Genomic DNA, 19942 nt, shown 5'->3' with positions numbered 1-19942 from the left:
GTTCTTGTGGGTGATTTCAACCTGAATGCTTCCCTTGACAATCAAGCCTACTTACAATTCAAAGAGTTATACGAGTCTTATGGTTGCTCCAACGTAATCACCACACCGACAAGAATTACACCAAGTTCCCAAAGTATTCTTGATCTGTGCGTTACAAGTTTCCCTCGTGAGAATGTAAAATCAGGCACCCTGGTCTGCAGTTTAAGCGATCATTTGCCAATATATTGTGAGTTACCCTGCAAACACACAGTCGCCCCCGAACACAAAGTATTAATTAGAGATTACTCCGAGTACAATGTTAACAAGTTTAGGGACATGCTGACAAATGTTGACTGGAACATAATTTTGGAGCTCTCGAACCCCGATGCCGCTTACGACGCTTTCCTTTCATGCTTTGTATCTGCTTATAACACATGTTTTCCCCTCAAGCCCCGAAAAAAGAACAAAAAAGTACGAAAGCCCTGGATTTCTCGTGAATTGTTTCAAAGAATCAAACAGAAAAACCGACTTTTCCAAACATTCTTGCAAACAAAAGATGAAAGTGACTTTCATGCATTCAAGAAAGTACGAAATCTGCTAAATTCAGACTTAAAAAAAGCAAACCTCAAATACTACACACATAAATTTACACAGGTGAACGGTAATACACGACTGGTATGGCAAACCATGAGAGAGTTAATCTATAAGAATGCAGAAGCAAAAAAAGTGAAATTTCGGAATGCCGATCTGTCTGAAGCAGAGGTTTCAAACCTGTTTAATGAGCATTTTCTCGCTGCTGGTGCTCCTTTAGCCGACGCAACAAATGTCCCTTCTTCTACACCTTGGGAAAATTATGTCACTGCAAGTAATCCGAATACAATATTTTTGTCCCCCACTGATTTCAGCGAGGTGCAAGATATAATTATGTCTCTAAAAGACGGTTGTGCATCTGGCACTGATGAGATCAGACCAAAACCACTGAAGGCTGTGAGTCAAATAGTTAGTACTCCTATTGCACACATCTGCAATCTTATAATGGAAAAGGGAGTTTTCCCAGCCAAAATGAAACTTGCTCGTGTGACGGCTATACACAAGGGAGGCTCTTTCGATGACGTGAACAATTACAGGCCGATCTCTGTGCTTTCTGTATTTTCGAAAATAGCTGAGCATATTATAAACAAAAGGCTTGTTGGATTTCTAACCTCGCAAAATATTATCGTAAGGCAACAGTTCGGCTTCCAGAAAAACAAATCTCCAGAAACAGCACTACTTGGAATAAAAGATGAAATTCTACACAATATCGAAAACAAGGCATTAACTCTGGGTATATTCCTCGATTTTAGAAAAGCGTTCGACAGTGTCCAACATGATATACTTATAAAAAAGCTTCAGCATTACGGTGTCAGGGGTATAGCTGGTACTCTCCTCATGAGTTATTTAACTTCACGTGAGCAGTATACTGTCATCAATGGTGAATGTTCAGAGACAAACACTCTGTTGTATGGTGTACCACAAGGGTCCATCCTAGGGCCAGTCTTATTTCTCATCTATATTAATGATATTGTAAATATACCGGGTGCCTCGAATTTGGTTTTATATGCGGACGACACCAATGTGTTCTTTTCGGGTAGGGATTTAGATGCGCTGTTCAGAAAGGCGAACAATTGGATGTTGGGCTTAACCTCATGGCTGGGAAGTAACCGGCTCGCATTAAACATAAACAAAACAAAGTATGTACTCTTTCGTTCCAAAGGTACAGAAATGTATACAATTCCGTGTTTAAAATTTAATGGCCTGGACATACAACAGTCTTCTACTACCAGATTTCTAGGTGTGACATTCCACGAAAATCTCTTATGGAATGCTCACATCCACACACTTAGAACTGATCTCTCTCGTGCCTTAGGCATCTTAAACAGACTGAGGTGTTACCTGCCAGCTTCTATCAAACGACTAGTGTACTACTCCCTTATACATTCACGTTTTAGCTATTGTTCTCTTGTGTGGCAAACCACAACGAAAACAAATTTAGATTCCTTACTATCAATACAAAAAAGAGCAATACGCGCTATCAGTAACTTAGAGCTGTCCTCTAGTTGTGCGCCCTACTATAGATCGCATAGAATACTCCAAATGCCTCAGTTCTACAAATACAGACTAAGCCTGGAAGTTTACCGCCAATACCGGTTGGATAAATCTACCTTTGAAACAAAATACCAAGAAAAAAGAAGTGTGTACGATTTAAGAAAAAGCATCATAGTCAAGCCCCGAGCTCGAACAAACTATGGACATCAAAGATTAAGCTGTCAGATAGCAGATCTACTAAACAACTATCCCGTCATTCACGACCTATTAACTGAAAATCTTTCATTAAGCAGGTTTAAGAAAACACTCAAGGGATTATTCTTAACGGAAGACTAGTGTGTTATGTTTTCATGTTTTTCTTCTTGTTTTCAATTTTATGTTCCATGTGCTTCAAGTTCGATAGTTTACAATGTATTTTATGTTTGGAAGTGTTTTGTTAACATGTATTGCTAGCAGAAGTTGCTGCACTTATTCTTGTACTCTGTTTCCTGTACATATTCTTGCACTGTAAAAAAAAATATATATATAATAAGGGGGTTGGGGGATACAGTTTCATCTAAGACATTTCTCTGCATGTAAACTCTGTTGAAACTCTGCATGAGTGTCAAACCGCTGCTTGCCACAGGGTGGCGTGACCTCGTCAGGCACTTTTCCGCCTTTTGTCACGTCCCCCAAGACAATAGTCTTGTATTATTGTCTTGAATAAAAAATGATTGATTGATTGATTGATAAATCAACAAATGCTGCCCCTGCAGCTGCGGATCTAGCGTTCTTTACTGAGCGTTATGCTGCCCTCTCGTTACTCACCTGAGCAATGCCTGTGTGCTATAGCTGACCAAGCGGGGTTCCTAGGCTGGTCGATGACACACTGATTGGAGCGCTGCCCGCTTTCATCACTTCGTGCTTTGGAGTTTGCCTCTAAATCGAGAAATGCTACCCCTGTAGCTGCGGAACTAGCGTTCCTTACTGGGCGCATTGCTGCCCTCTCGTTACTCACCTGAGCAACGTCTCTGTGCTATAGCTGACCAAGCGGGGTTCCTAGGCTGGTCGCTGACGCACTGATTGGAGCGCTGCCGGCTTCCATCACTTCGTACTTTGGAGTCTGCCTCTAAATCGACAAATGCTGCCCCTGCAGCTGCGGATCTAGCGTTCTTTACTGAGCGTTTTGCTGCCCTCTCGTTACTCCCCTGAGCAACGTCTGCGTGCCTAGTTGACCAAGCGGGGTTCCTAGGCTGGTCGCTGACGCACGGATTGGAGCGCTGCCCGCTTCCATCACTTCGTGCTTTGAAGTCTGCCTCTAAATCGACAAATGCTGCCCCTGCATCTGCGGATCTTGCGTTCTTTACTGAGCGTAATGCTGTCCTCTGGTTACTCACCTGAGCAACGTCTGTGTGCCGAGCTGACCAAGCGAAGTTCCTAGGCTGGTCGCTGACACACTGATTGGAGCGCTGCCCGCTTCCATCACTTCGTACTTTGGAGTCTGGCTTTAAATCGACAAATGCTGCCTCTGCAGCTGCGGAACTAGCGCTCTTTATTGGGCGTAATGCTGCCCTCTCGTTACTCCCCTGAGCAATGTCTGTGTGCTATAGCTGACCAAGCGTGGTTCTTAGGCTGGTCACTAACGCACTGATTAAAGCGCTGCCCGCTTCCATCACTAACTTTGGAGTCTGCCTCAAAATCGACAAATGCTGCCCCTGCAGCTGCGGATCTAGCGTTCTTTACTGAGCGTTATGCTGCCCTCTCGTTACTCCCCTGAGCAACGTCTGTGTGACTAGCTGACCAAGCGAAGTTCCTATGCTGGTCGCTGACGCACTGAATGGAGCGCTGCCCGCTTCCATCACTTCGTACATAGGAGTCGGCCTCTAAATCAAGAAATGCTACCCCTGCAGCTTCGGTACTAGCGTTCTTTACTGGGCGTAATGCTGCCCTCTCGTTACTCACCTGAGCAACGTCTCTGTGCTATAGCTGACCAAGCGGGGTTCTTAGGCTGGTCGCTGACACACTGATTGGAGCGCTGCCCGCTTCCATCACTTCGTACTTTGGAGTCTGCCTCTAAATCGACAAATGCTGCCGCTGCAGCTGCGGATCTAGCGTTCTTTACTGAGCGTTATGCTGCCCTCTCGTTACTCCCCTGAGCAACGTCTGCGTGCCTAGTTGACCAAGCGGGGTTCCTAGGCTGGTCGCTGACGCACTGATTGAAGCGCTGCCCGCTTCCATCACTTCGTGCTTTGGAGTCTGCCTCTAAATCGACAAATGCTGCCCCTGCATCTGCGGATCTAGCGTTCTTTACTGAGCGTAATGCTGCCCTCTCGTTACTCCCCTGAGCAACGTCTGTGTGCCTAGCTGACCAAGCGAAGTTCCTTGGCTGGTCGCTAACGCACTGATTGTTGCGCTGCCCGCTTCCATCACTTCGTACTTTGGAGTCTGCCTCTAAATCGACAAATGCTGCCTCTGCAGCTGCGGAACTAGCGCTCTTTATTGGGCGTTGTGCTGCCTTCCTGTTACTCCCCTGAGCAACGTATTTGTGCTATAGCTGACCAAGCGTGGTTCCTAGGCTGGCCGCTGACACACTGATTGGAGCGCTGCCCGCTTTTATCACTTCGTAATTTGGAGTCTGCCTCTAAATCGACAAATGCTGCCTCTGCATAATATTAATAATAATTGGTTTCTTTAGGGAAAGGAAATGGCGCAGTATCTGTCTCATATATCGTTGGACACCTGAACTGCGGAACTAGCGTTCTTTACTGGGCGTAATGCTGCCCTCTCGTTACTCTCCTGAGCAACGTCTGCGTGCCTAGTTGACCAAGTGGGGTTCCTAGGCTGATCACTGATACACTGATTGGAGAGCTGCCCGCTTCCTTCACATCTTACTCTGGAGTCTTCCTCTAAATCGACAAATGCTGCCTCTGCAGCTGCGGAACTAGCGCTCTTTATTGCGCGTAATGCTGCCCTCTCGTTGCTCCCCTGAGCAACGTCTTTGTGCTATAGGTGACCAAGCGGAGTTCCTAGGCTGGTCACTGACACACTGATTCGAGCGCTGCCCGCTTCCATCACTTCGTACTTTGGAGTCTGCCTCTAAGTCGACAAATGCTGCCTCTGCAGCTGCGGAACTAGCGCTCTTTATTGGGCGTAATGCTGCCCTCTCGTTACTCCCCTTAGCAACGTCTTTGTGCTATAGCTGACCAAGCGGGGTTCCTAGGCTGGTCGCTGACGCACTGATTGAAGCGCTGCCCGCTTCCATCACTTCGTGCTTTGGAGTCTGCCTCTAAATCGACAAATGCTGCCCCTGCATCTGCGGATCTAGCGTTCTTTACTGAGCGTAATGCTGCCCTCTCGTTACTCCCCTGAGCAACGTCTGTGTGCCTAGCTGACCAAGCGAAGTTCCTTGGCTGGTCGCTAACGCACTGATTGGAGCGCTGCCCGCTTCCATCACTTCGTACTTTGGAGTCTGCCTCTAAATCGACGAATGCTGCCTCTGCAGCTGCGGAACTAGCCTCCTTTACTGGGCGTAATGCTGCCCTCTCGTTACTCCCCTGAGCAACGTCTGCGTGCCTAGTTGACCAAGCGGAGTTCCTAGGCTGGTCACTGACACACTGATTCGAGCGCTGCCCGCTTCCATCACTTCGTACTTTGGAGTCTGCCTCTAAGTCGACAAATGCTGCCTCTGCAGCTGCGGAACTAGCGCTCTTTATTGGGCGTAATGCTGCCCTCTCGTTACTCCCCTTAGCAACGTCTTTGTGCTATAGCTGACCAAGCGGGGTTCCTAGGCTGGTCGCTGACACACTGATTGGAGCGCTGCCGGCTTCCATCACTTCGTACTTAGGAGTCTGCCTCTAAATCGACAAATGCTACCCCTGCAGCTGCGGAACTAGCGCTCTTTATTGGGCGTAATGCTGCCTTCCTGTTACTGCCTTGAGCAAAGTATTTGTGCTATAGCTGACCAAGCGTGGTTCCTAGGCTGGCCGCTGACACACTGATTGGAGCGCTGCCCGCTTCGATCACTTCGTACTTTGGAGTCTGCCTCTAAATCGACAAACGCTGCCTCTCCATCTGCGGAACTAGCGTTCTTTACTGGGCGTAATGCTGCCCTCTCGTTACTCCCCTGAGCACCGTCTGCGTGCCTAGTTGACCAAGCGGGGTTCCTAGGCTGATCACTGACACACTGATTGGAGCGCTGCCCGCTTCCTTCACATCGTACTTTGGAGTCTGCCTCTAAATCGACAAATGCTGCCTCTGCAGCTGCGGAACTAGCGCTCTTTATTGGGCGTAATGCTGCCCTCTCGTTACTCCCCTGAGCAACGTCTTTGTGCTATAGCTGACCATGCGGGGTTCCTAGGCTGGTCGCTGAAACACTGATTGGAGCGCTTCCCGCTTCCATCACTTCGTACTGGAGTCTAATTCCCAACTAATTCCAATGTACATGACTAAAGTATAAGGCCTCGAAAAAAAGGAAGGAGGGGATGACGTTTCGGCTGCTCCACGGGAGCCTTCGTCACCTTGAGGCATAACGTAGCTTCGTCGTTTATTTATACATGGCGCAAGAGTGAACCAAGGCGCCTGGCATAGATTGGGGCGAGTTTCCGTCATTTCGATTAAGCGTTTGCGCTGTCTTCTGAATAATCACCGATTCCAGATAGTATAGTGATTTTTTGTCCCTTTTTTTCAATAACCTGTGCCTCTGCCCAGTTTATGACGTGTGCGGCAGACACCGAGTGCTCGGCATGCGCATTTTGATCTGCGCTCCGGTTTGTGATCATGTATTCTTCGCTCAAAGTCACCCGACTCGCCGATATACAGAGATGGGCAGCCCGCACATGGTATCGAATACACGACACCTGGGAACGTTTCCTTCTTCAGCTTGTCTTTGGCGTGCACAAGCTGACTCCTCAGTTTCCCAGCTAGCACATGCGCGTTCTTAACTTCGTAGGACCATAATATGCGCGCCAAATGTTCGCTGATGCCAAGAACATAGGGAAACGCGGCTCGTTTCTGGGTAGCTCGATTTTCTTGCAGCCTGTGACGTTCCATATTCCGCTTTACAGAGTCCATGGCGTGTACAGGGTAGCCACAGGTGGACAAGTCACGCCGTACGAGCACATCGTCAGCAATCCGGTCTTTGCAGCAGATTATTTTCGTTGGAGGAGCGATGACACCACAGAACGTTTCTTGCAATCAGGGTGAACGCACTTAAAATGGTGGTACTGGCCGGTGTGCGTGCGTTTTCGGTAAATGGTGAAATTTAGACTAGAGGTCTGTCTGGAAACGATTATATCTAAAAACGGAAGGCGGCCGTCGATTTCCTCTTCAATGGTGAACTGTAACCTAGGCTCCAGACTGTTCAGGTGAATGTTAAAGCCATGAAATGCTTCTTTCTTCAGGATGCAAAACCAATCGTCCACGTACCTCAGGAACACTTTTGGGGCAGGCGTGAAGGACGCAAGAGCAGAGCCTTCGATTTCCTCCATGGCCAAGTTAGCGACTGTCTCGGAAATTGATGCACCCATGTCGGTTCCGTGAATCTGCCTGAACGGGACATCCTCAAAAGTGAATTACGTCTTTTACAGGCAGAATCTGAGAAGGCGGGTCAGGCCATGCAGATCTATCGGAGTTCTTTCTGGCAGTGATGGGTCTGATTCAAAGGTGGCGGTGCATACTTCCACGGCAAGGTCAATCGGCATCAAAATGCGCTTGCCGAGCACTCGGTGTCCGCCGCACGCGACATCAACTGGGCAGAGGCGCGTGTTATCGCCAGAGAAAGGAACAGGAAGTCGCAGCTCTATCTGGAATCGCTGATTATTCAGACGAAAGCGCACACGCCTAATTGAAATGACGGAAACGCCCCCAATCTACGCCAGGTGCTTGGGTTCGCTAATGCGCCTTGTATAAATAAACGAAAAAGCTACGTTATACCTCATTGTGAACAAGGCTCCCGTGGGGGAGCCGAAACGTCATCTTTCTTTGGTCGGCACCTTCTACTTTCGTCATGTATCATCCCGACCCGACGGGTTTTCGTCAGACTCTAGACTTCAATTCCAAAGTACCCGAGAAGTGCGCTCTTCGCAGTCTCATAGTTGTCGGCCGCCTCGTCGGACAGGCGTGCTAGTACGCCGCCGACATCACATGGGAGAATGGCGAACAACAACGTTGACCAGTAGCTCTGGTCCAGCTTCTCCTTAGCGCAAATCCCCGCTCTAATCTTACGGGGAAATTTCTGAAATTTTCTGCTTTTTGGAAATTTCTCAAACGTGCTCTTACTCTTTCCCAATTTTGCAACTGAACTCTCTTCTCTCTTTATCTCTCTAGTTCTCTCTCTAGTATTTCTAGTTCAGCTTGTCTCTCGCGACACTTCTCCTCTAATCCTCTTTCGTGCAATTCTGGTGCCTCTCGAAGTCGACGCTTTTCCTGTTCCTTCTCTTCGCAGTGCCTTCGCCCCAGAATCAATTTCAATGTCTCGTCTGCCTCCACGACTGTTACCAGCTCCGCCCGCATAATGTCCAAAATCGCTTCTCTTGTTTTAGTGGGCCATACTGGAATGCCGAGATCTTCCAAAATTTCAAGGAGGTCCTCTACATAGAACTTATCCATCGCGGATCACACCTTGTGTCGCTAATCCCCACTAAATTACAAGCTCCAGTTGGAACCGATCAAAACAAAAATGCCAAATTTTCAGTCCCCAGAAAATCAAAATTGCCCACCTAACATCTGCCTGTGCTGGTGCGGTCTGGCGAAATGAGTGGCAAACATCGGGCACTCACCCTGTCGAGTATGGCTGACGCCGTCAGTCCCGTAGCCTCCATGCAGATTGCGTATGTAGATTCAGATCACCATCACTGATCCACAGTTGTTGGGGCGCCCACTTTGAATCCCGCCAAGGGCAACCAGTTCTTATGGGTCGGGTAGCAGCATCCCACCGCTGCCACCAGTTGTTACGGCTCGGGTATCGTGAACAGTTGTTTTTTATGCAGGGTAGCGTTGTTTTGTCGGAGATGAGATGAGGAAGGATGGAAGCTTGACATTTTGGAACGAAAACACAAGTATGTTTGCTGGCCCTTACGGAAACTTTATTACATATTTCATGAAGAAAGAACAAACAGTCAAGAAATAAGAGTTCATAGCGTCGAGCGACTGGATGAGCCTTGTCGCCAAGGGCCAGAGCGTTCGTTCCGGCTCAGGATGCTCGTTAAATACACTAAGGCTCCACCCCTTTCACAAGGCGGTAGCCCATTGAACACGAGGAACCGATCAGAAGTCTCCGCAAATAGCACACGGAGTCCCATGGGAATGGGCAAGGAGGATTCGGGTGTCCGCTGCTACATTGTTCGAAGCTTTACGCCCATCCAAACGCAGGCACTTGTCAGTCACGGTTAATTTCGGGAATGCGCCGTTTCCCTCTTCCCCGGTCATCTGACCACCGTCGCTCGCGTCTTGTGAGGAAACAAAGGGAAGGTCATCTCCCGCCCCCTTCCTGAGGAGGGTGGGAAAGATCCCGCAGGCAGATTTTCGGCACATATTTTTTTTCCTGGGGTCCTCTTGGGCTCAAACATCCTGTCGAAATAGCCATTACCGCCTGATCATCCGAGTCGATTAATCTTCGTTTTAATCGCTGCTGTGGATCCCTTTCATAAAACAAAATTATAATTCAGGGATCCGTTTTTTTAAATGAATCGCTTTATGCCTTACGGTAGCTCCAGCAGTTGTGTGTCACTTTTTGTTTCTTGTTTTCCAAGCGTGAATACTTTATAATTTGCCTCCAATTAGTTGACTTGTTTACGTAACGAACATTGGGGCATTAATGAGTCCAAAGAATGAAATACAATTGGGATCTTAAGGGTAATGTTGTCATGATGCTGATATGTGATGACCCCAAAGTTTGCATAATTATTATTGGCGAAGGTTTCAACTATGTGGAGCGCTGTCTTGCTCCTTACAAACACCTCTAGTTGGAAAAATGGGCCTCCCTATTGAGGACGAACACATCTGAAGAGGTTAAAATCTGCCTGCTCATGCAATGCTCTCTCTGGTAGAGGAGAGCATCACAAAAAATAATGTATATATGAAGGACCGTCCGAATAATAATTGGTTATGGGGGAAAGGAAATGGCGCAGTATCTGTCTCGTATCGTTGGACACCTGAACCGCGCCGTAAGGGAAGGGTAAAGGAGGGAGTGAAAGAAGAAAGGAAGAGAGAGGTGCCGTAGTGGAGGGCTCCGGAATAATTTCGACCACCTGGGGATCTTTAACGTGCACTGAGATCGGACAGCACACGGGCGCCTTAGCATTTTTCCTCCATAAAAACGCAGCCGCCGCGGTCGGGTTCGGACCCGGAAACTCCGGATCAGTAGTCGAGCGCCCTAACCACTGAGCCACCGCGGCGGGGGCAATGACCGTCCGAAGAATACCTATATTTTAAAGAATTTACTTTTATTTTACATCATATGTTGTGTCACACTAAACTCATGAACAATTGTATTCAAAAGAGCAGTTAATTTGCTAGGTGAGGCACTGGCTGCCAACAAATTCTGCGGAGAAGTTTATGCTGTTTGTTTTTACTTAACACATTATGTTCACACCATAGTCTGTTGTGCACTCGGAGTTGGAAGTGCTGAATCTTGTTCCTTCCAAACAGCGCCTTGGGAGGTTTGTCGAGACTTTGCTTTTTCATATTCCTTCGTTTTTTCACATAATCCACCTTTGGTTGTCTTCCTCTCATGCATTTCTTTCTGATCATGTCTGCCGGCATGTCGGTTAAATCGCTCCATAAAGAGTAGCATCACATGGTGCTAGATGATGTAAAGCATGCAGCTTGTGTTGCGACACGAAACGACAAAGTGCATGATTACTTTTCTTAGCTTATGAAACTAACACTACATATGAGCCACACAAGGGCGAAATCGAATGCCACCGTTTGAAAATGGATACAGCAAAGGGACATTGCCAAGAGTTAGACATAGTATGTTAGACATAAAATGACATCTGATGATCAGACATTAATCAGCAACATGCGCGTCACCTTTTTTGGCTCTAAAGCAAAGTCTAAAGATAAAAGCATGTGATCATGCTTTTATATATGGCTGTTAAAAATGCCCTTTACTGCTGTGTTGCTAGACTTTTTATTCTGAACACGCGCGTTCCATCTCTTCTCGTTGCTAATGTTTTTATTTTAAATGTGTGTGCTCTCTTCATACAGTTGTCTTTAATATGCATTCTTGGACAGAGAAGGAACAAACACTACAATGACATGCACTGTCAGGGTCAGGAGTCTCCAGGACACAGGAGAGCATTATTGGTGGCACATCACCGATTAAACATATAGTTTCACTGCCCTGCATTAGAGTGACCAAGTACGACTACAAATTGGAAAAGCTGGCTTGGACCAACTGCCTAACAACGAAGCTTTCGGCTTTGATTCATGATTGTGTGTTCAGGAGACTTTTCTTCTCGATCGAACATACTGCAAGTTTTATTTTTGTGATTCGAAGCCTTCAGAGTATATTAAGGCACATTTTGTTCCAGATACGTCGACGCATATTTCAGCAGTCTTAGTATCCACAATACATTCTTTTATTCAAATCTTGAATAAAGAAAAAACAATTTTTGTCACCGTCAATCTTAGGCGCTGTGACTATGCTGTGTCACCAGTACATTCACAACAGGGATCAATTGTTTAGAACAATCGACTGAGGGGCTAGTTGTTACATGACTCGATTCTTCTGAACAACTGATCCCTGTCGTGAATGTAGTGCTCACGCAGCACATTCACGACAGGGATCAATTGTTCAGAAGAATCGACTGCTGGGCGATTTGGTGCATGACTCGAAGATACAAGGCGCAAGAGTGCACAGGAGGAACGAAGAACGAACAAGGCGCTTGTCTGTGTTCGTTCTTCGTTCGTCCTGTCCACTCTTGCGCCTCGTATCACCGAGGGATCAGTTGGTTGTTGTGCAACCCTTTTGATTCAGCCATGCTCTCAATGGCGCGTGCCTGGCACTCATCTGCCGCTGTGAGTGCTGGCCTCAATGCTGCTCTCCTGTGATCTACAGCCTGCACCAATGAAAGATTGGGGTGCAAAAATTAGGAAATTATGGAATTAATCAAGCATGTATCAGACCTGAAATTAAAAGCATTTACAGAGACGAATACAACAGCCGATCACGTTCTGCCAATTTACCAAGGTACCTTCCAAGGCTGGACAGTACACATGTGAAAACATGTGGGGATGTCTTAATGTTACCTATATTTTTGAAAAGTGCTGCTTTCTTTGTAAAAGGCAAATCTTCTTATCTAGAACTGTGGCATCAGCTGAGGATTTCCTTCAGACTGATTTCCTTATATTTCACTTCTCTGCTGGATAGTATCGAAAAATGCACCTATTTACAAGCTTGCGTACATCTTGAGATACTTTCCCAGTTATAGAAAATACAGGTTACGCAAGGTGATGTATTACTAATCTCAAACCAATTCCGAGATTGTTCTTCAGATGTCACTAATGCACTAGTATACATCAGACACGACTGTGCTCAGGGATCGGAGCAACAGCAAAGGCATAAGAAGGCCGACATAGTACCACTTAAACCAGGCTGTATGAAGGCCTTGAATTATGGTTTTAAAAACCGAACACATAGTGTGATTACAGATTGGTTTGCAATTAAGCATGGTACATGCCTGCGCGATGTCGACCCTCCACCGCCTCAGCGAATCCATTCTCGTTTCTCGTCTTGGGCTGCTGGTTCCAAAGTGCTGCTCTTTGTTGGGTCGATGTGGGAGACCGACGGTCCATGTTTACCATATTTGTAGCCCGTGGCACTGCAGTTGTAAAGAGCACAAACAATAACCACACAGAATTTACAGAACACAATATGTTATAACGCATGCACATTTGTTGCTAGTAACAGTGAGTTTGCAGTACAACAGAAACACAAAGCACTGGTGCTAGATTTTTATGCGCAGTCACAGAGAACTAAGTGAATACGAACATTAAGGGTTCAGCTAGTATGAACCTGTCCCTGGCACTGAACAAAGAATGGTGAGTCGTGGTTGGTCAGCTCTAACTCTATTACTTGTCTTGAAAATGCATAGCGTTCAAGAATTTGTTTGCAGGATCTAATACGCAATAGCATTGATAGTAGCAATGCATTTGATCACTCTACAATTTCTATAAGGAGGAGGCCGCGCTGCAACATGAGCCCCCCTTGAACAAAATGTCTGGCTACGCCACTGCAGTACACACAAACTACCTTTAGTTTGCTGAAGTTGTTATTATGTTTCTCGGTGCATCGTAGCCGTACAAGTCGTCTTCCTTGTGCACACTGTGTGTAAACTCTGTGACGCTCGCACCCCCGCAGAATGGAACTTTGCACACTCATAGCCGTTACACGAACAAGCACCGAGCTTCTAAAAAGTAATTCAGCACTGTCACTTCGGTTTGCACGCGTCGCACGATGCCATCTGAGAGCATAATGGCCAGAAACACTTGCGTTTTTGTGTGGTGCACGTAATCAGCGTTCACGTAGGAATTTAGGAGCCCAAAGAAGAGCGGCGACCTTTGGATCACACCGCTTACAACCGCAGTGCTCCCTCGTTGTACAAAGCAAAATGTAATCAATACCGAATTATTCTAACGTGCACTCCGTCCTCATCTTGCAAATATAAAATGCATCGGCGGTTCGATCCATTGACCCGTTTTTGTTCGACTTCCCATGAAGCATAAGAGGTGTCGCCCATGAGATGATAACTTTGGCGGAGTGATAAGCGTATTAGTCTGCAGTTGGGAGCTCTGATCTAAAGAGAAATGCATAGAAGCAAAAAGAGAACGCAAAAGTAAACGACGAACAAATAGCGCTAATAGCAGCCGGCATAGAGGAAGCAATAGAGAGATACCCCACGGCACTGGTGTGATAGTATCGTCAGTTACAACTACTCAATAGTGCATAAATGAATCAAGTAAACAAGGTAAACCGCTGGTTAGGAAAGAAGCCATGAAGCTGGTGGAATAAGGAAACTGAGACGCCAATTGAACCACCACGGGTGGCTTCAAGGGTACACAGAGGAGCAAAGAGGGCGCAGTAATCTGAAGAAGAAATAGGAGAAACATGGGAATCTGATCGACAAATCAACAGAAAGTGTAGGTCGTCATTCATGCTAAAATAAAGCAGCTCTCTTATTGCTTGCAGAAACAAAACCAGCGCAAAGGACGGAGACAAAGAACAGGAACACAGGACGACGCTGGAATATCGACTGCATTTATTTCAGGAACGGTCACATTTACACCGTTCAGTATCAAACCACGTTTGCTCACATATGACAGATTTAAAAGAAAAGGTAGATTGCAGCATCACTGACAAAATCAGGACTGCAATCATTGTACGACACGTTACGTTAAGGTGTTCATAAATCTAATTTATTTATCTAATAGACTAACCGTGGTGTCACTTACACATCCATCTACTTGTTTAACGATATGGTATGCCTCTAGAATTTCGCGTTGAATCTTATTTTTACCGCGTCCAAAAATTGCAGCTTTCTTGAAGAGCGGAGTGCATTTGTGCTTCCTGCAATGTTTAGGCATATTCGCCCCGTCATTTGTGGAAAGCGACCTTTCATGTTCTCTGAGCCGGGTGATAAGACAGCGGCCAGTCTGCCCGATGTACATATTCTCGCAGGATAAATTTCTGCAGTACACCATCTGGGTTGCACAGGTGACGTATTTGAATTCATTATTGATCGTGCACAGTGGAATTTTATTATTACTATCGTCTATTCTTCTGCACAAACCGGCAGGTTTTCGCGGGGCTGAGAAGACAACATCGACACCGTGCCTACTGGCGACCTTTTTTATCTTGTGTGAAAGTGCGTCTACGTAACGCATAACTTCACACTTTCTTTTGTCCCTACTTTCTTCTGTCACCTTATGTTCGGCTTTAATTTTTTTTAAATGCTTTTCAGAAACTCCTTTGATAACATGCGTAGGAAAGCCTGCTTCTATTAGTCTTTGCTCTTGCTGCAGAAAGCTTTCTTGTATAGTATGGAAGAAGCTTTTCTTTATCGCGCTACTGAATCATAAGGTTGCCGTTTGGTAAGTTTGGAGTGGCAGGAGCAGTAAGGAAGTCAGACATTCTTCGTACGTGGGGCGTAGGTCCAGCAAAGGTGCCTATTGCAATTAAAAGTAATACGATTATCGTCCGGTAATTCATGGGTAAGCGTCAGTGAGCAAGAGTATGAAATAAAGCAATCTAAAACACTAGCCACCACGTCTTCCAGATTGTCATTAGGTAAAACTTTCAAAATTTCTAAAAAATCATCAACATAACGGAACACCTTTGACACATCCACATGGTTCATGTCCAATTTTTCTTTCAGTAAGGTGTCAAACTTGGACAGGTTAATGTGGCTTAAGATTGGCGCCACGCAACACCCAATACAAGTTTCTTTTCTCTGGGCGTACACTCTACAAATAGAGTCAATCATTGTAGAGGGCAGATAGGCCGTGAGAAGTTGTAGAAAACCTTCAGTTCAGCAACCACAGGGGTCCTGGAACTGGACCGTGCCGGATTCTTCTTTTAAGTCGCGCACTGCCTGCAGCATGTGGTCATGGGGAACTGATTGGCACAGCTCCTGGATGTCTATGGACACACCTGTATTGGCTCCGTGATCTCTTCGCTTCAGCGCCGCTGTCAAATCCTGAGAACCCTCAACACAGAATGGGTCAAGGGGCTCCAAAGTGGAAAGCTTAGATTAAACGAGCTGTCCGATCATTTTTTGCCACGATCATCGTCCTGTGATTACAATCCTCAGCGGACAATCAATTTTGTGGGTTTTAGCAGTGAAACAGACGTGCAGTATGCCACCTTTGCACGAATTCAAGGCTTTTTCAAGCCTGTCAAATTGAGCTCGTGGAGAAGTTTTAGCACATCAGATTTGGCTCTTATCGGTCTTCTCTTGGACTTCGTGAAAGGTTTGTTGATAGCATCCAAATCTTTTTTATTGAAGGCATCTTTTGACAATGCGACCAAGTTTCCTTCATTATCGGACTGATGTAAAGTCAATCCTTCAACGGGAAAGTGGACCACTATAGGCTGCAAATTGTTTCTTTTCTCTCCTTCTTGTTATTGTGCTTGGCCCACAGAAGGCAATCAACTCCTTCAGAGATGCATCTTGTCCTCTCCTGCGAAGGTGCTTTTTCAGCGATGTGGCGTACGGTGTCTAAGAGCTACCTCTGGAGCCCCTTGACCCATCCTGTTTTGGGAGTTCTCAGGATTTGACAGCGGCGCTCAAGCGAGGAGATCACGGAGCCAATACAGGTGTGTTCATAGATATCCTGGAGCTGTACTACTGAGTGCCCCATGACCAGATGCTGCAGGCAGTGCGCGACTCAATAGAAGAATCCGGCACGGTTCAGTTCCAGAACCGCTTAGTTGCTCAGTTGAAAGTTTTTTAGAACTTCTCACGGCCTACCTGTCCTGCACAATGATGGACTTTATGTTGGAGTGTACGCCCAGAGAAAATGAATTTGTATTGGGTAATATGTGGCGCCAATCTTAACCCACATCCACCTGTCTAAGTTTGACACCTTACTGAAAGAAAAGTTGAACATGAGCCATGTGGCAAAGGTGTTCCGTTGTGTTGATAATTTTTTTAGTACTTTTGAAAGTTTTACATAATGAGAATCTGCGGGACATGGTAGCTAGTGTTTTAGATTGCTTTATTTCGTGCTCTAGTTCATTGACGTTTAACCATGAATTACCAGATGGCAATGTAGTAAGTTGGTTTATTAAAATAAATAATAAAAAGGAAGGAAAAGATTTTTCTGGCCCGGCATCTGCCATCGATACATAAGAACCTGAGCTGGGGCAGCGGAAATAAAGGATAGCAGGCAGAATAGAGACCTGAAATGAAAGAGTTTAGGGGACAGGAACAGAGGATACGGGGAGAGGTAATATTTACATCTATTTACACAATAAGAAATGTGTCCAGGTTGTGCGCGTGATTAGTTCATGATGGAGCAAAAAAAAAAAAACGCACGCGCACAGCACTATGTTGAGTACAACTGGACTGGGCCGTCCTGGTGTTAATCCTCCAAGGCAGAGCTCGCGGAGCGTTCGGTCTCTGCGTTTAGCTACCTGGCGGAGAACAGACGGGACGTCAAGACCGCCAGTTCGAAGAATGCACGGAGGCTCACCAACGTTCGCTCACGGGTGCGCGCACTGCCCTGCGGCCACAATAGCGTCTTGAGGGAGTCCGATAGTATGCCCAGCGCACTATAGGCCGCCCGGACGACAATCGTATTAGATTTTTAAATCATGTTTTAACATTTAATTCCAATAGACATTCTTTCAGACCTATGCCCCACGTACCAAGAAAGTCTGACTTCCTTACAGCTCCTGCCACTCCAAGCTTACCGAATGGGCTAATGCAACCTTATGCCTCAGTAACGCACTAGACAAAAGCTGCTTCCATACTGTACAAGAAAGCTTTCTGCAGCAAGAGCAAATACTAATAGAAGCAGGCTTTCCTACGCATGTTATCATAGGTGTTTATGGAAAGCTTATGAAAAAAAAGGAAAGCCAAACCTAAGGTCACGGAAGAAAGGAAGAACAAAAGAAATTGTGAAGTTATGCCTTACATAGACGCACTTTCCCACAACATAAAGAAGGTCGCTAATAGGCACAGTGTCGATGTTTCTTCTCAGCCCCGCGAAAATTGGCCTGTTTGTGCCGAAGAATTGACGATAGGAACAGTAAAATTTCACAGTGCACGATCAATCATAAATTCAAATACGTCACCCGAGCCACCCAGATAGTGTACTGCATACCTTTATTCTGCGGGCAAACTGGCCGCTGTATTAACACCCTTCTCAGAGAACATGAAAGGTCGCTTTCCACAGATGACGGGCGAATTCGCCTAAACATTGCATGAAGCACAAATGCACTCCGGTCTTCAAGAAAACGGCAATTTTTTGGGCGCGGTAAAACTAAGTCAACGCGAAGTTCTAGAGACATACCATATCATTAAACAAGCAGATCGATGAGTGACGCGACGGTCATTCTATTCGATAAAGAAGATAGAATTTTGAACTCCTTAACGGAACGTGTTGAACAATGATTGCGGTCCTGATGGTTGTCGGTGATGCTGCAATCTACCTTTTCTTGTAAATCTGCCTTGTGTGCGCAAGCGTGGTTTGATACTGAATGGTGTAAATGTGACCGCTTCTGAAATAAATGTAGTCGATAGTCCAGCGTCGTCCTATTTTCCTGATCTCTGTCACCGTCCTTTGCGCTGGTTTTATTTCTGCATCCATATACCGACTCGCCCAGGTCTCCACTGCACTGAATCATCTCTTATTGGTGGCTGGCTGAAGTTCGCGATGCAACTAAAGGGTGGCCAAGAAGTTCTCGAACCATATAATATAGCCGAGTTAAACAAATCAAAGAAAGTAGGAACAGATAAAGATGCTGAGGAAAAAAGTTTGGAGGGAGACGACGCTTTGAACAGCATTACTTCAATTATAGCTTAGTCATTTAAAAAGACGTTAGGTTAATCTCGCCAAATGACGGAACAAAACAGGAGAGCGCAATAGAAAACAGGTTAGTACTTAGTCTTACCTGGATAAAGGGCAAGCATATATTCCTAAATGCACATCCCCACCTCTACATGAAATTACAATCAAGCTGATTAATGAACTTAGCAGAAGAAGCAAGGAATCGCTGATAAATGCATTGGAGAGAGTCATAACAAATAAGCTAATTGCGCACAGCTCGAGACAGAAAAAAATGAGTTTGATTTATAAAGGGAAAGGCGATATGATGAACTAAAACGCTTTTGACCGGTTACGATAAAATTTGTTATATATCTGCTGACAATGCAGGTGGTGAAATAAAAATGCAGTCATGGAGAGAAAGTTATTGGATACTCGGAGAACTTCATAATGGGCCCAGAAGGGATACGCGGTTATAAAGCCTGTTCGTGCTTACCCAGTGGATAGAAATAGCTAAGGCGGAAAACAGAAACAGACCTCTCTATTTCGCCTTGCTTAACATATGCGGCGCATACGACTATGTGAACACCGAACTCCTGTGAAACATATTAAAAGATGAAGGTATCGGTCATGATGTAATTGATTTTCTACAGGAAATATATTGAGAAAATAAAGTTGAAATAACATGGGAAGGGATAAGGAGTACAACTGTCGAGGTACACAATGGTTGCTGTTCAAACTTTATATGATAAAAATGGAAAGAACGCTACAAGGAAGCAATCTAGGGTATAATCTGTCCTACAGATTAGGCGGAAAGGTCGTTTAGCGACTACCAGTTTAATGTATGCGGACGACATTGTACTGTTAGCGGATAGCCAGGAAGATTTACAGAGTGTGGTTAATTATTGTGGAGACGAAAGAGACGCTTTAAATTTCAGTCTTAGCGCAACGAAGTCAGATGTGATGATTTCCTACAACACAACTTATCAGGGTGTTTACAACAAAATGCGATGAAATACCCAGAGTGGACGAATAGAAATATCTTGGGGTAAGGGTACACGAAGAGCACATATACACAGAAAAGCACAAAAGGCCTCTTCGGCAAAGGGGCGCAGAGATGCTTAGATATTGAAACACTTGGCATTATGGGGGTACAACAAATATGAACTACGAGGGACATTTGGAAAGGAATAACGTTGCTGGGGCTTACTTTCGGAGATACGCTTCTGTGCTTAAGGGCAGAAGTTCAGTCGAGGCTAGAAGTAAATCAGAGAGCTGTTGGAAAATTAGCACTAGGTGCCCACGCGAAAACCACAAACGACGCAGCACAGAGGGATATTGGCTGGGAATTTTTTTTACAATCAATATATCTGCAGATTTCCTGTCGGCAGGCTTGCATTCTTTTGCT

The 19942-nt window shown here is 45.7% G+C and overlaps 1 protein-coding gene across 1 annotated transcript in view; it reads left to right on the top strand.

The window, feature by feature from the left end:
* LOC144098221 (calcium-activated chloride channel regulator 3A-1-like) overlaps positions 1-19942 on the top strand; it is a 1385444-nt gene that overhangs the window by 743991 nt on the left and 621511 nt on the right. The window lies entirely within an intron of this gene.

This window comes from Amblyomma americanum, chromosome 7 (assembly GCF_052857255.1).
Source record: "Amblyomma americanum isolate KBUSLIRL-KWMA chromosome 7, ASM5285725v1, whole genome shotgun sequence".
In the NCBI taxonomy this organism is placed as follows: domain Eukaryota; kingdom Metazoa; phylum Arthropoda; class Arachnida; order Ixodida; family Ixodidae; genus Amblyomma; species Amblyomma americanum.
This window is presented reverse-complemented; position numbering and strand designations above follow the sequence as displayed.